General features: G+C 36.7%; 1 pseudogene; it reads right to left on the minus strand.

Annotated features, from left to right (window-relative positions):
- Positions 1-66: 66 nt before the first annotated feature.
- LOC124374823 lies at positions 67-16,888 on the minus strand (annotated as a pseudogene).
- Positions 16,889-17,123: the final 235 nt, after the last annotated feature.

Raw genomic sequence — 17,123 nt, forward strand, 5'->3', positions numbered from 1 at the left:
TTTTAGCTGGTGTTTTAAGCTAAAATGCAGTTTTTCTATGATGTTGGGGTTATAGGGATACAATCCTTACAATCTGTGTGAACACTGTAGTAGCTATTAGTAGTTTACCTGAAGTCAAGGTACGCAAGCATCTCAGCAGTGGGCGCTCTGTACATAGCTGTCAGCTTCTTCTTGGGCATATCATCTGTGTCCAGAGTGACAGGCCAGGACTTGATGTCCACCACGTTACTGGCTTCCTGTTGTGGAAAGAACATTTGTATTTATGGCTTTGTGGTTAATAGATGAAACATTAAAACACATTAGATGAAGATATAGAGAGGAAAAAAGGACTATTTCATGGAAGCTTCTAATCAAAGACAAAGGCATATCACGATGTCCCATTGGTATTAGTAACTAGGATCAGTTACAGAATTCACTAATGTTGCCCTAGGTTCCAGCAATGGAGGTAATACCTGGGCCATTGGATCGTACTCTGAACAGCTGTTTGCACTTTTAAAATTTCATTTAATTGATATACAAGGGCTGTTCTAGAAAATGTCCGATATTAGATGATTGCTCCTTATCAACAGAAATTACTGTTGCCAAACTGAGCATGTACTATCTCTGTACAGGATAGCAGAATAGCAGGAGTGCTTGCACCTAGAATAGCTCTCATTAACACCTTTAATAAGTAAACTGTCGATCAGTATTCAGTGTGTTCGTTTCTCAAACTTTCAACAGATATTTTTCCTAAAACATGATGGTAGATTAAAATCAGTGACTGTGTAAAAATTTTATTTCAGACTTGGAAAATGTGAGTGCATATTACTAAGAAAGCCTTTGAGAAAGAAGACATTGTCCCCAACTACGAAAAATTTTGTGTTCAACCATTTAAAAAAAGGCCATAGTTCGTTAAAAATTTATCTGCGTTCTAGTCCTGCCAACCACCAAAAACATGGATGTTTAGCGATAAAAATGGACATTTACTTAACAGTGCATGAGTTCGAAAAGATTTTGAAACAACAAAAATCATTGTTGCTGAAATTCTATTTGAGGATTTCGGTTTGAGTTGCCAAAATTAATTTCAAAATTGCTCACCAAAAATCATGAGGAGTGATGTTTTTGATGTTGCGTGAGACTTGTACAAAATCATAATCCGACCTGACTCTCTTTTTTTAATACGAAATTACGAGTTGCTTATTAATAAGAACCGACCATTAAAGATGTAAATAGAATTCATGAAAAGAGAATAGTAATTAAAAATTAATATTGTACAACTATTTATGATTTCTAGCAAGGTTGGAGTGAATAACAAGGATCAAAAATGGATTAATGTTATTGTGTATGTATGTTGTTGAATTTGTATTTTCAGAAACCACCATACCAAATACCATTAAATATTGCATAAACTGTTATATTAACTTATAAAACATGTTATATAACTGAACGCTGCGGTGAGGCTAGTGGTGTTCCAAAGGCGGACTGTACAACTTGTTTGCAACAAATGCATGAAGATCATTTGAACAAGTGTGTAGTATTCAGGGGAAAGTACTTTGAAGGAGACTAAAGTTATACTTGTGATCGGTAAGCTACTTTTTCAACAATTTCAATATGTCAGATACTTTAGTAAGTAGGATTTAATTATTCCAGCCTCACATGGAGGCTCAACTTCAAAATTAAAAGAGATAAAAAAAGTATTCTAAAACTAGATATTACAACATTTTAACCTACCTTTGATTTGAGCAGTTTGATAACATTCTGGTTGGAGAGGACTAGAAACAGATTTGCGGACGTCAACGATCATTCGCACAGTGGGTAACGTGGTCTGCAGGTTTTGTGGGTGGGGCGGTCGTATAGTCACAGGCACAGCACCTGAACAAGACAATTTGGTAGAGTAGAATGTGAGCCTCTGCTAGAAAACGAGTTATTACGTGTTACAGTAAAAAAGAGGAAGACTGACTCACCGACATACAGACAACCGTTAGAAGGCGCAAATGAGATCAATGCCTGGAGGGAAGATTAGTGCGACATGATCACCCGTGTTGATCTTTGCTCGCTCCAGCAATAGGGACCCTAACTCGCTCGCGGCTCGCTTGTGCAACTGAGAGCAGGAGAGCAGCTGAGCCACCCCGCCCTTGGCGTTGAGCAACGTGAATATGACATGTTCGGACGTGCTGACAGCTCGCCACCGCAGGATCTCTGAGATGAAACTGATACTGAAACCATCACAGGCATTGCCATAACTTAACTCTTGATTCATTTTTAATTCAGAAACAACGATAATAATTTTGAAACTGTACTTAATTTCCTAACACTTCATTTTATTGCAGGGTGTGAACTGTAATCAGAGTTTTTAAAATCCATTTTAAAGAACTTACCACTAAATTTTCAGGACAGTTTTGGTGGTACACAATATATATATTTAAGTAACAAAATCAACATAATAATATTGATATGCCATTTAATGTATGCTAGTTGTTTACTTGTACCCCTCTTCTAATACAAATATTGTCACACTTTAACGTCAATTCTGGCTATGCTTTAGTTTGTAAAGGACAATCACTTTTAGTCCAAACAAAATATAATTCATAATTACATAAATAAAATTGTCTTTTTTTAGAGAAAACAGCCAACCTTCTTTTGAGAATATCCAAGATAAAACACTCATTTGGTAGGCAAATAAATTGTTATATTAATTTCTAATTAACTGACATTTATTTTTTTGAGGGCATTTCTCTTAAAACAATCAGTCTTTTTGCCCTGACGGCTTTTTTAATACAAAGATAAAAGCTGTAATAATAACAACATAGTCAATTTTTTTAAGTAAAATGTATACAAAAATATACTAAAATTTAAACTTCCTGGCTTCTAACAGGAAAATGTTACATTTTCCTCTGATAGATGAGTAGACAGCGTAAACTGACCTTCCTGGCGGAATCGGACTCCTCGTCCACGATGCCCATGTCTCTACCCTGTGCGCTGGCCAGCCTGTTTGCCCTGGACGATGTTGCCCACCATGACTGACGCAGGGCCCACGTCTAGAACAGAGTTTCGTAGCTAGAGAGCCCAGCCACACGACAACACGGGCACATTAGTTACAACAACAACTGTCACTACAGTACACACTACATGTGGTGGTGACAGGTTGTATTAGTCACAATAACACTGTCACACAAATCATGCCCAAGTCCTACTAAGTTACGTAACAATTCTTATGAGTTATGTTAGTTATGAAAGAAACAGTACAACACTGTATGTTTTAATTCATGTCCTTTGAAATATACAGAGTGTCTCGCAACAATTTTATCAAACATTACTACCGTGTTCAACAGGAAAAAACTAGTTTTACAGATTTGTTACAAAACAGTAAACATTTCTTTTTATCTGTTGATTTATGTGTTTTCCTCTGTAAAAACAAAATAATAAATTGGCTCTCTTTTACTGTTATATGTAACAAATATACTTTTTATTTTCTTTAATCTAATAGGTTTGTAATTTATTCCCAGCATATCCAGATTCCCGTTTATCCACACCACTTCCGATCCCAATTAATACGAATAAATGAGATTGTACTGTATTGCTATTTTTGTGATATTCACTTATTATAGCATACTTATAATGACAGTACATTTTAAATACCTACAATTTGTATTTTTAGTTTTGACTTTTAGGTGGTACCTGAATACATCATTGCCCACCACCATCTACTACCAGCTATCCAATATTAAATATGATATTCAACAAAATTAGCACAAAAAAATTTGACCTTTAATTTAATGAAGTCATTATTGCACTTTTGAACACTTGGATGGTCTATAAATATATTTTCTTCTTTGTTGAACCTTGGCCAAGTTAAATTCAATCACAAAATTATGTCTAGTCTGTTCATATGTTAAAATGTGGACAATCAAAAACATATAAAAATTATAAATTGAATTTAATATTTTTATTTAAAAAAAAATTAATTCTTTTAATTATTTCGTATGAGATCACGTGAATGAATCTAATGAGACCGTTGTATGGAACCAGAATGACTTAAATACAATTTTTTTTTATTTTCATCACGATTAACTTGTTTTCTTATGAACCTGTGAAATGGACTTTAATCAAATCCATTACTAATTCAACTAAACACCAATACACAAATAAGAAATATTACACATAAATATAACCATTACCTATTTTTTCATTCACCCAAGCTATCAACACTCAGTCATGCTATGAATTAAATGCAATGCATTCAACACAAATTCGTTTTAAAAACAAAAAACTTGACTACAATTCACACGGGGATATGTAAAGCGACTAACTAACGATGGACCGTGAATTGTTACCTTGAGTGGACCTCGCCGAGGCTTGGGCAGATTCGTGAACGCAAGTGTGGGGACAGAGCAGCTACATTGGCGGGGTGCAAGGTAGCCCTCGAGGAATCCGCCGCTTGCACTCCGCTCAGGGTGGATACCCGCCGAGCGGTGTCTTGGGCAGGTAGTTGGGGGGCACCAGAGCCAGGCAGTACAGCCCTATCCTGGTGTATCGAGTCAACTGCTTGCAACACTCGGGACATCCACTGGAAACTCTGTAACATCCAAGTTCCCAGTTTCACAGTTATTACTATAACATGTACTTTTCTTCTGGGGTTTGAAGAATGCGTCTACAGTATATCAGATGGCACATATGTGATCTATATTGCAATAGATCTCTTCAGGGCAAATAATCTTCCTCCTTGTCAGCATATAGCGTGCTGATAAACCTTCAAATTAACCACTCAGTTCTAAGTATAAGCTGAAATCACGACTTCAACATACTGGCCAAAAAGAACTGCTCCAAACTCAATCTTTTTATTACTGAACCCATACATTTCTTTATTTGACTTTTTTGTATAAGGATAGATTTTGTTGAACCAACAAAAGCTATTTCCTGACTAAACCATTCATAAAAAAAACATTCATATGTAAATTCAGTCTATAATATAAATTTTTATTGTTTATGACTAACTATCAATTTCAATCTGAACTGGAAGTAAGTCACTATTAAGAGTAGCTTATTAATCCAAATGTTAATATTTTATTATTATAAACAATTTTTCAGTAATTTATTTTCATCATGAGCTTGGCACTTGAACAGTACGAATCAACTAAAAAGGAGGGGGTTCTTACTTTCTTTACCTTCTATCAAATATCAGTCGTGTGAGTATGCAAAGAAAATCTACATATTTTCAGAATGATAGCTTTGCTCTAAGCTGTTCTTGTGGACATGCCAGTGCACCCGGTTGTTTATCTCAATTTTCAGCTACATGTATTCTTTGTGTGAACATTTGTTATTTGTGAAAATAAGTTTTATGTAGTGATTTTAAGTGATTGACAACACCACTGGCTGGTTGATGTCATATTTTTTTATCTGCATTCCTGATGATGGCATTATTGTGCCTAAAACGTAGATTTTCTCTGCATCACTAGAATGACTGACATTTGATGGATTATCACCTCGACTTTTCACTTTGACTGAACAATTTATACAATTAAAATTAATTATTGTATTATATTACACAACAAAATATCAGCTATTTACTATTATTTAATTCAGCCATCATGGCTAAGAAAAATAAAGTAATTTCAACTGAAATTGGGGAAAAGGTTTGGGAAATCACTGTTTATATGGCCTGGAATGATACTGTTACTCAGAGTTGTGTTTTGATTTCAGAAACTGACGACTAACCAACAAACAAAAGCCAAAAAAGTTTTTGATTCTAGGAAGGGGATACAGGGAATCTTGAGTGCCATTCGGTTCATGTGTGAAAATTGATGTTGTATTACTTAATGTATAAAATATATTCTCATTGTACACCTAATTACTGGTAAAATTCATGTACGTTTTACAGTATTTATGTTCAGATTTGTAGAATAATCTGAAATGTTTGTTCTGTCTAAGCTATGAGGAGTGTTAAACAAATGACAATATTAGGAGGGTTGTTACATGGTTTGACATTAGCAGTATGATTATGTCTTAGTTAGTGTTCAATAATATGAACGATGAGAATATATCAAGTAAGATATTGCAAATCTCTAGTGTAATTATTGAATATAAGCCTATATAAAAAAATTGTTTAAAATTAAGGTAAAAACTTTAAAAACAAATTTTAATGTAACATTTCGAGCCCAAAATAGATAATACTTTTAAAATTTTCTATTTATTATAAAAAATGTGTTTAGGTGTAAAATTAAAAATAGGTAATTTTACTCATTAAAAAAATAAGCCATAAAGGAGTTGCTTTAACCATCAAGAGTGTACTATTACATACCGAACAGTCCTTAAGAGAGGGAGAGGAGCAGGGTGAGGGGTCCAATCTTGGGTATTCTTAACAAATGAAAGATGCTCTTCAGAATACATCGATTATATCTTACTATCTGTATTAAATAAACAAATTAACATTTAATCATTCAGATATTATTAACAAGCAGAATCAAAAATCAACCCCATTTGTAAAGTTTATCAAAAGGCAACAATAACTAAATTGGTCTAATCCATAATATTATATTTTGTTTATAAAGAACATGATTTTTTTTTCTTCACAAAAATTGTCTATCAGGATTAAAAAATACCTTATTATACCAGACATGACAAAGTTTTAGTTTAATATTAGACAATGATAACTCTGAGCAAAATAAAATGAGCACTATATATTAAAAAACAAAACCATTAAGATCACCTAAACTGCTTATATTTTAAAATGTATAAAACTAGTTAAACAATAAATTTAATCCTCTAGACCATATATATGGCACTGGCCTGATAAGAAAAATTAGCCAGCTCTGTTAGACATTGCAACAGTTTTGTCCATAAAAATATTTGTTTCCATAAAATGTAATTAATATTAACAAGTTTAAAACTCCAATGAGAAAGTTCAGTAAAAAACCCCTATAAAAATTCCAGATTAAAATAACTAAATGTCATCAGCATGAAATGAGAACTAGTCATAAACATTATTCATAACATGTATAAAAAGTAGGTAATTAAAAACGAACGATGACTAAAAAGTCACTTATATCACTTTATAATAATTCTAAGAGAGAAAAGGCATTTGTTGCTCATTTTTTATATATTAATTCTTTTACAGTACAAAAATAACTGAAAACAAATTGGGGAACACAGACATGGTTTTTAAGTGTTGTCAATTCACAGTTGTTCTGATGAATTACTAACAACCCCGCAATATTTTCATTTTTATCATACAGAATGACTTCAGGTTGTTTTATTACAGTTTATAACAAGGAACACTTTGTGGTAAAGCAACTTCATATAATAATGGCTTTTGTGGTCTGAGATATGGTTGTAGGGGCAGATGGCAGAAGACAGTTAAAAAGATGTTAACAACCTCTGCAGACAAAAGTGACAGTAAGATAAGGTGTTACCTCCTCCTCACTGCAGTCAGGACGCTGCTCGGCGATCACACATATCCTCTCGTCTCGTAACACACGGATACTGAACACTGCGATGCGGCCACGATAGATGAACTTCATAGGCTCCACTGCCAGCACAGTAGCGATGATGTCGTCAGCGTTGTGTTTACGTCCGGTTACTGTCATTAAGCCATCTCGCGAGCCGCACACAAACACCAAACCTCCCTGAGAGGGAAAAAAACCATTAATATCTAAGTTTATAAAAACCATCTGAGTACAAATTTTTTTTTTTTTCACTTTACAGTTCAAATATAAATACAACATTGTAACCAACTACAATCGAATATCTTCCTTGGATGGATTCTCAAGAATAAAGAACTTTTTTTATTGTTGTCCCACATTAAGCATAAACAATATCACAGGATTGACATGAATTAGCTAACATCATGTGTCCTATTTCATTATAACTAGTTTCTTATTAACTAAATTAAAATTTATTTACAAAACTAATTTTAAACATTTTTTTCTTAGAACTAATTTTCTTTCACCTAGATTAAAATTTCTTTAAAAAGTTTTAGGGTTGCTGCTTGAGTCAGGTCTTTATTCTTCATTGAAAATAAGATTTGTTTGATACTTAATTTTAAATACAGTTTTTGCACCGATATACTTTTGTGCAATGGATTTTTTGAAAACTCATTTGTGAATTTTTTTACACTAAAATTTTTTTACAGGAACAAAAAGGAAGCATTTAAAACTGAACACAAGTCTGGTTAACGGACAAATAAACAGAGTTTTTCTGTGAGTCTGTCTCTCCCAGTCTCAGTGTATACTAACCGGCCCAAGGAAGCCAAGCAGGCCCGAGCGGGTGTAGAGAGCGTCGCTAAGAGGCTTGCCGTCAGCCAGTAGAGCCTGCACTTTGAACGTAGAGTTGGTGAGTCCGGCCAGACCCCAGTACTGGCTGCCAGTCGCCTCACTGCTCACACCACAGATCTCTCCTACCTCATCAGTCTTACACACATACGAGGGTCCCCTCCATCTTCACTACTACTATCACACCTGCAACAATAGAACCCACATCATAGCAAGAAACTGTCACCAATGCCTGTCATGGTAACGAGAGAGAGAGAGAGAGAAGATCTGTCTCCTGTACTCACAGCCAGGCATGACTTGACCGCAATCCTGCAGCGTGAGGGAGGTGAGTGAGTTCTCTTGGTCGACTCTCACAACACCGAAAACTGAGGCCAGACATGGACAGCACTCCCCGTCCTGTGGCGTTCACACCCCGCTCTGCCAGGCCTGTTCAAGGGAAAATACAATTACACTTCAGAAACCATCAAAATTCACAACTATCTAAGAAATAAGAACATGAACAAAATTTTTAAAATGTAATAAATAAAAATGTTATAAGAATCACCAATTGTATTTATATAGCAAAATTTGCAATTTTGTTCAACCAATCCACGTGAATTCCAGAAATATGTTAATTTAATTTTAATTACGCTTTGGCATAACTGATACTGATTACAGTTAAACCTACTTTTGGTGAGGCCTACCAAAATTTCCTCAAAACTTTTTCAATCACAAATGTATTATTAATCAGCCAATGAGCCAAAGTATTGGCTTAGATTATTAGTTGCATAGTGGTTTTTATTGTTTTACTTCAGGAATAAATATGAAGCAAGTACTGTTTGTATTATTCACCATGATTTAAGTGCTTTTTTTTTTTAGTTACAAATAAATTAGTACTCAAACTTATTTTTGACACATGTTGTGTAAGAAAAAACCTAATAGTTCTTATATCTCCTTCCAAAATAAATAACTTATCCATTCATTAATAACTTCTATTTAAAAAATGTTGTAACAGACTGTTATTTTTTGATAATATACTTCTGAACAAAATTTGCTATCTCATCAATAGCCAAATAATAATTGTTTTTGGTTACAAGACGTTATTAACCAACAGGCTACATCAATTAATCTCAGTCGCAATGATTTTGCAACACAAACTGTAAAAAGTTCGTTGTTCAAGAAGACGTATGCAGCACTTAGTCCTGCCAAAAAAGACGAGCACGCTAACTATAGCAGGGTTTTTGTTTTAATGTTTATGAGTCACAAAACATTAAAATAAAAGTAAAATCATGATTTTCTGTGCAAATGTACATTATATGACCTTTCTACAAATATTTATGCGGTAATTCTTTGATATAAGTGTTCTACAATTTTTTTACATTGTGTAACAGCTGTCACATTTCCTCATCCCAGCTATGTCATTATACAGGCAATTGTTTTATGTATTTGTGTAATTGTGTTTTTTATCCTTGTTTTCTAAACAATGAACATAAAATATTTTATCTTAAAGAAAATTAACTGAATAAAGTTGTTCCTAAACGGTAAAGTTTTTTTGTTCTTATACTAAACTAACAGTCAATAAAAGAACCAAACAGCAAAGTATAAATTTTATACTTAGTCATATAATATAATTCAATAATGTTATATTGTATATAACTTAATTTTGAATAATAGGATAAACATTTATATGTATATCTATTAAAACACTACCTAATGTGTTTATAAAAAAGTTTGCATTTTCCCTATTTTCACCTTTGTCTTCCTCAGTGCACCCGTCAGAAAAAAGTAGCCACTTAAAAAGTTTGTACCAGAAAAAATTATAGAACTTTTTCGTCATTCCTAAAAGGATAGAAACTGACCTTCTGACAGAGACCGTGAGACATTCGCTTGAGCTGGCACAGGGACAGACTGCATCAGGACGCAGACCTTTGGCTTGAAACACACTGAGGAACTGGTCGCAGGAAGACAAGGACCAGGGGTTGGCACCATCGCCTACCAGCAGCAGACGTAGAGAGCTCAGGCTGATATCTTTTGTGGTCCTTGGTGGCCAGTAGGCCCCAGTGTAGGTCTCTGGACTTGACTAACAGCCACACTCGCTGCAACACACAATATCAACACATGATCAACTTTGTAAACTCATCAGTGTAACTGATTGATATCGGAAAGTCACAGTTACAAATAGTACAGGATTGCTAAATCTGATCTGGAAGTCATGGAGTAGCGATAATTTTACTGTAATTTTCAGATATTGAAATAATTATCAGTTGTTATAAAACGCGTTTAGTTTACATGAATTAATGAAAATTTAACTCTTCTAACTTTATTCTGGAATGTTGAGAGAATGATGAAAACATACCACTATTCTCAGCGAGGACAAAAAGGAAATGCAATTGTCTCTCTCTAGTTTAACAGGTAAAGGATCACCTCCTATTACATTATAGAAATCCGTAAATTACTACTACACATTTAAATAAAACTTATAGTTTATGTACGTAAATGTATTCTCCATGTCACTATAATGTGGATGGTGTATTTATGACTGTTCTTTATCTCCATCATCGTATGATGTTGACATATAAAAACACAATCTCATAATTATTTTCATCTGCTAAAAAGTTTGTGTCACTTGTATTTCCAATGCACAGTTTTTCTGACGCAAACAACTCAAGTCCAAGGCTAGTATGGTCAGAGGGGAAGTGAATTATTATGCTTAAATACAGCATTTGCCTTTTTCTTTTAAATTAATATTTATATAAAACAATAATCATATATGATAGATTTACCAACACATTGCTACACAAGTGGTCATATTCTAGTGTAGTGTAAAAAGAGATCAAGGGGATTACAGTAACAAAGATACTAGTATGTATACCTCTGTACTTGGTGATCATCTGCATCCAAGAGGCAGGATTAACCTTCATGAGAGCGTAGGGGGATTACAGTAACAAGATACTAGTATGTATACCTCTGTACTTGGTGATCATCTGCATCCAAGAGGCAGGATTAACCTTCATGAGAGCGTAGGGGATTACAGTAACAAAATAATAGTATATATACCTCTATACTTGGTGATCATCTGCATCCAAGAGGCAGGATTAACCTTCATGAGAGCGTAGGGGATTACAGTAACAAGATACTAGTATGTATACCTCTGTACTTGGTGATCATCTGCATCCAAGAGGCAGGATTAACCTTCATGAGAGCGTAGGGGATTACAGTAACAAGATACAAGTATGTATACCTCTATACTTGGTGATCATCTGCATCCAAGAGGCAGGATTAACCTTCATGAGAGCGTAGGGGATTACAGTAACAAGATACAAGTATGTAATACCTCTATACTTGGTGATCATCTGCATCCAAGAGGCAGGATTAACCTTCATGAGAGCGTAGGGGATTACAGTAACAAGATACTAGTATGTATACCTCTATACTTGGTGATCATCTGCATCCAAGAGGCAGGGATTAACCTTCATGAAGAGCGTAGGGGATTACAGTAACAAGATACAAGTATGTATACCTCTATACTTGGTGATCATCTGCATCCAAGAGGCAGGATTAACCTTCATGAGAGCGTAGGGATTACAGTAACAAGATACAAGTATGTATACCTCTATACTTGGTGATCATCTGCATCCAAGAGGCAGGATTAACCTTCATGAGAGCGTAGGGGATTACAGTAACAAGATACTAGTATGTATATCTCTATACTTGGTGATCATCTGCATCCAAGAGGCAGGATTAACCTTCATGAGAGCGTAGAGGATTACAGTAACAAGATACAAGTATGTAATACCTCTATACTTGGTGATCATCTGCATCCAAGAGGCAGGATTAACCTTCATGAGAGCGTAGGGGATTACAGTAACAAGATACTAGTATGTATACCCTCTGTACTTGGTGATCATCTGCATCCAAGAGGCAGGATTAACCTTCATGAGAGCGTAGGGGATTACAGTAACAAGATACAAGTATGTAATACCTCTATACTTGGTGATCATCTGCATCCAAGAGGCAGGATTAACCTTCATGAGAGCGTAGGGGATTACAGTAACAAGATACTAGTATGTATACCTCTATACTTGGTGATCATCTGCATCCAAGAGGCAGGATTAACCTTCATGAGAGCGTAGGGGATTACAGTAACAAGATACAAGTATGTATACCTCTATACTTGGTGATCATCTGCATCCAAGAGGCAGGATTAACCCTTCATGAGAGCGTAGGGGATGAAGACGACATGCATGCCGTTGAGCACACTGGTCAGTACACTGTGCCACAGGCCTGTCTCACGCTTGAAGTCCAGCACGCAGACCATGTTCTCCCCCTCCGGTGTAGTTGCAGGACTGTGTCAGCATGCGACAGTGCGACAACATGGCAGCCCGTGTCACTGTCACACCCATCACCGAGCCGTCCTTGTCCGTAGTGTACTGTAGCACAAGGTAGTATTAGTGTCGTCAACCATGGTAGTGATTTTAAAAAATAGGATTTGGCAGATACACACCACTTTCTCATGCAAGTGGTCTGTTTAGGGCAAACATGATGTAGAATATTGTACTGTCAAAAACAATAGAAAATAAAAAAATTCTTCATAATGTACAACAAATGAAAAAATATAACTTGTTCTTATGTTTGTTTAAGAAAAAACTGAATACCTTACTAGCATGGTCTAATTTCTATAATAATAAAATATTTCCAACAAATTATCCTTCCCATTTGCTTTTAGCTTAATAATACTTCAATCAAGGCAAAGGTCTGAAAATGACAGAAAGCTTTCAAAAATTATAATAATTAGTTGTAAATGTAAGTTGTTAGTATTAGCAATATAATAATTGTTTCAGTTGAACAGACAATGTATTAAAAATTTAAAGCATGTGGTGATTGTGGATTGGGCAGATCCTTCCTAAATTAGTGTTTACTACACCTACCGATCCCAGCCCAGGGTTCCCCAGAGTGATGCTATCCTCTCATGGAGACTATAAACGACCTTCCAACAAGTTGAATTCTATTTTACCACACGCGAAACAGCAGAAAGGAGGAAGTGCACTGTTTGGATACTAGTTTTATTGCACAAATAAAAACACTATCGTGATCTCTAGAAAATTGAATGGCGCTATCCTGGCTTCCTGCGGTGGAGGTATGAGGAGACCCGAGCACCACCCACCACTGGTCCTCATTATCTTGGCACGTGGCAGCAATTCAGAAACAACGCAAGGGTCTGCACCACCAAACACTTTAAAGCCTGAACTTTAAAAGATGCCAATCTTTGGGCAAACTTACGAATTCCCTCTTCAGGTTCTGTAGAACTTCACAAAGCCCGTCCTGAATTCCCACTGAACTGATCTCAATGAAGCAAAACCGAAACAATTCCTTTTCTTTCTAATATTCCCTTTCATTACTCTATATCTATAACGGATCGCTGAATGCAGTCAGGCTTGAAACTCACAATTGAGGAATGAGTTGGGTGGTCTCAACCATTTCCCAGATGGTTTCTCTGTCCGAAACAAAAGATCTGGTAATTGCAATAAAAAAAACTCTAAAACACCCAGACAGTATAAGTGGAAGCGAACCGACAGCCTGCATATTGACCCTGTCTCTCTGTCGGCGTTATCTCTCTCCAATATGAGAGCGTCTTGTAAGTTATCTCTTCTGCGAAAAGAGACTACCGTCAGTACTTAGGACTAAAGTGGATTCAGAGGAGTATCCGTAGAACCTTCCGTTTCTTCTCGTGGAGCCATACGTAAAACGGCTAATTAGAAAAACTCTTCCCGGCTGCCCTCGACACGCATGTTTTAAACCAAACGACATCGAATCAAAGGAACCCTCCAAGGGATGTTGCGGAAACTGTTCAGCCGGGATCTTTTTTCCTCCTCAGTGTATACGAAGCCCACGGAGATAATTGTATAGCCTGTTTAGTGGTGACCCACTCTTTGGGAAACTCCTCATTTTTTACAAGAATCAATCACACCAAGAAGTATTGAGGCAAAGGACTGAGGAAGCCTCGAATGAGGACCAAAGGAATGGGGTCCTGATTGAAATTCCCCCCCGAATGGTTTTGAAACATTGCAGTGGTCTGTTTTGGCCGGGACCAAATTTTGGCTGATCCGTATTCAAAATGGCGTCACTGGTCATCTGGTTGTTCTTGGTCCCAGGAATCTTTAAGAATTAGCCTACGTTAGTTTCCCCCTCCACAAAAAAATGGAGCCACCATTGAAGCATGTTGCTTAACTAATAGACCAAATCTCGAATTTTTGCCAGCTATTTGCCCTAAAGTTTTTTGAGGAATCCTCTTTTCTTGACCGGTATAAAAGCATAAACTGGCTGGCTTAATCTGCCCACAGCAGCATGGTTTTCATGAGTGGGGAGGTCTACTGTGTCGAACTTAACGTTATTTTCAGTCCAAAATACATGAAGCCTTCACCGTCAATAATCAGTTAGATGCCATATATCTGGATTTCTTTGATTTCTCCAAGGCTTTCGGACACAGTAGACCACTACACTACTTTTGAGAAAATTGCTTGATCAAGGATTTGGAAGCACGGAAATTAAGTGGCTGACAAGCTACCTCTCAAACCGGCGTTCATTCATCAAGTTTGCTTCGGCCACTTCATCAGAATTCATTTCATACTCTGGAGTTCCCCAAGGATCGCTGTTGGGACCCTATCTCTTTTCACTCTTCATAAATGACCTTCCTGAGGCTCTACAATGCGACTCACTTCTGTTTGCTGATGATGTGAAACTGTTTTCCATCATCGTATCCACTGAAGAGGACTGCCTACGAATTCCAGGAAGATCTTTGTGCGATCGACCGCTGGTGCGAAGAGAACAAAATGAAAACTCAACACTAAGAAATGCCAAGTGATGACCTTCCATCGGAATCTCTCCCCCGTTTGTCCATGAGTACAATATACGCAGGGAGCCCTTAACTCGTGTACTGCAGGTAAAAGATCTTGGTATTACATTAGTACCTTCACTGAATCCTGAGTTGCATGTGCGAAACATTTGCAGCAGAGCAAACAAAATGCTTGGATTTGTCTCCCGATTCTCAAAAGGCTTAAGTGACACGGCTTTAAAAACTTTGTATTGTGCTTTGGTACGCCAAATCCTTGAATATGGCTCTCCAGTGTGGAACCCCCACCAGAAGTTTCTCATAGATGAACTAGAGACTATTCAAAGAAGATTTATTCGAATAGTGGGTGTCAGGAGTGGTCTTCTCTATCGTCAGGTTCCCCATCGGAGGAAAGTGTCCCTCGTGGATCTGGAGGACTCCTGACTCTTGCGGATCGCAGATTCTCCGCTGGACGGTTTGTACTGCTTGTCCAAAGATCCTTAACCGGCAAAGATCGACTGATCACCCACCGATAATGGCTTGGAGTCCAGATACCCCCTCTTTTCTTTCACAGGACCGCCTTCAGGTCCACTCTGGCCGCCCAGAGACCCTGTTTCGCTAGGCACTACAAAAATAACGCAAACATCGCACCAACTAACGCAGCAAACGATACGATGTAACCGACTTCAGGTTCTAGAGTTCCCTGGTAATATCAGCGTTCGCCCGACATCGTTGACTTATTTTTGTGGCACATTAAGTAACACACAAATACCCAGTGCTTACACAGTAGGCAATATCGTGCTGCTGCGATCTGCATGAAGTATATCTGCCTAAGGAGGTTGCACAATGAGGGAAGCGAGCAATTCTGTTTCTTTACGTACACATACTCTACACACAATAATCTGTAACAGTCTCTCAATTGCTGTTATTTATATATTGGTATGTCTTTGGTTTATTTCTTGTCTAATCCAACATGTGTTTATATTTCTACATTTTTTTTCGTGCTAATTTAGTTGCATGTTTATTGTTCGTTGTTTCCATAGTTCAAATCCACGGTACACTAATAATTAATTAACCGTTATTGATCATTCCATAGCTTTATATCCGTTTCGTGACACTTAAATACGTTTATTTTAATCCACGTTAAAATTGCACTATTTGTCACTGTGGTTGTTTTACTTTCCAAACAATTGTTTAGCAATATTATGTTCAAACACCACTGTAAAAATGGAGATGTCCCCGTTAGAAATGAAAAATAAAAAAAAAAAAAAAATAAAAAATAAAAAAAAAAAAAAAGCAATAAATTATTTAACTGTGAAGGAATTTTTTTGAATAGGTGCTGACAACAAATTTGAACCAGGAATTTTTGAATTCATGTATTCCAAAAATGAACCTAAAATTTATAGGTTTGCATAGTAAAAGTGATTAAATTAATATAGAAGATATGTGGTAAACAATTAACTGGTTTGATCGAAAATGAAACACTCAACTACGATCGTAATGTGCGAAGAAGGTACATAGACCTGCAAATGGTATCGCAGCGAGGTGTCCATCAGTAAGCATCTAGGTGTGGGTAGCCATGGACGCCTTGGGTGGTCTTTTGCGGCCAAGTGCTCAGTGACTAAACCAGTGCAGTCTGTTCTGGGCCAGGCCCGCTATACAAAGCGCCACCCATGGGTGTTACGTTCCACCCGGACCGCAGTTCGTTCCCTCGGCAGGCGCCTTGAGACACGCCTTGCATTGTTCCGACGTCAGTGCCCACCCCTTGTGAATACCACAACTGCCCAGCAAGGGAACCCGATCCTGTGGCTGTGATCCCGCACAGCCGGGTCTCCTGTAAATATCACATTGGTATAACATCAATAAATCGTTCCTCACAAATGTATTAACACAGGAAAATCATCACATTTATTAAGTGTGCCTTTTGAAATCAATGGAAAATTGGTTTTTTCTGTGCGCATCGTGTGTGTAATAACTCCTTGATAAAGAAAAGGTCCCCTAGAGACGTTGAAAGCTTTTGCTACAAAACCGGGGGTTCTCTCTTAGGTGCCTAGTAAGAAACCATATTG

The sequence above is a fragment of the Homalodisca vitripennis genome, unplaced genomic scaffold, assembly GCF_021130785.1.
Source record: "Homalodisca vitripennis isolate AUS2020 unplaced genomic scaffold, UT_GWSS_2.1 ScUCBcl_10321;HRSCAF=19150, whole genome shotgun sequence".
Taxonomy (NCBI): Eukaryota; Metazoa; Arthropoda; class Insecta; order Hemiptera; family Cicadellidae; genus Homalodisca; species Homalodisca vitripennis.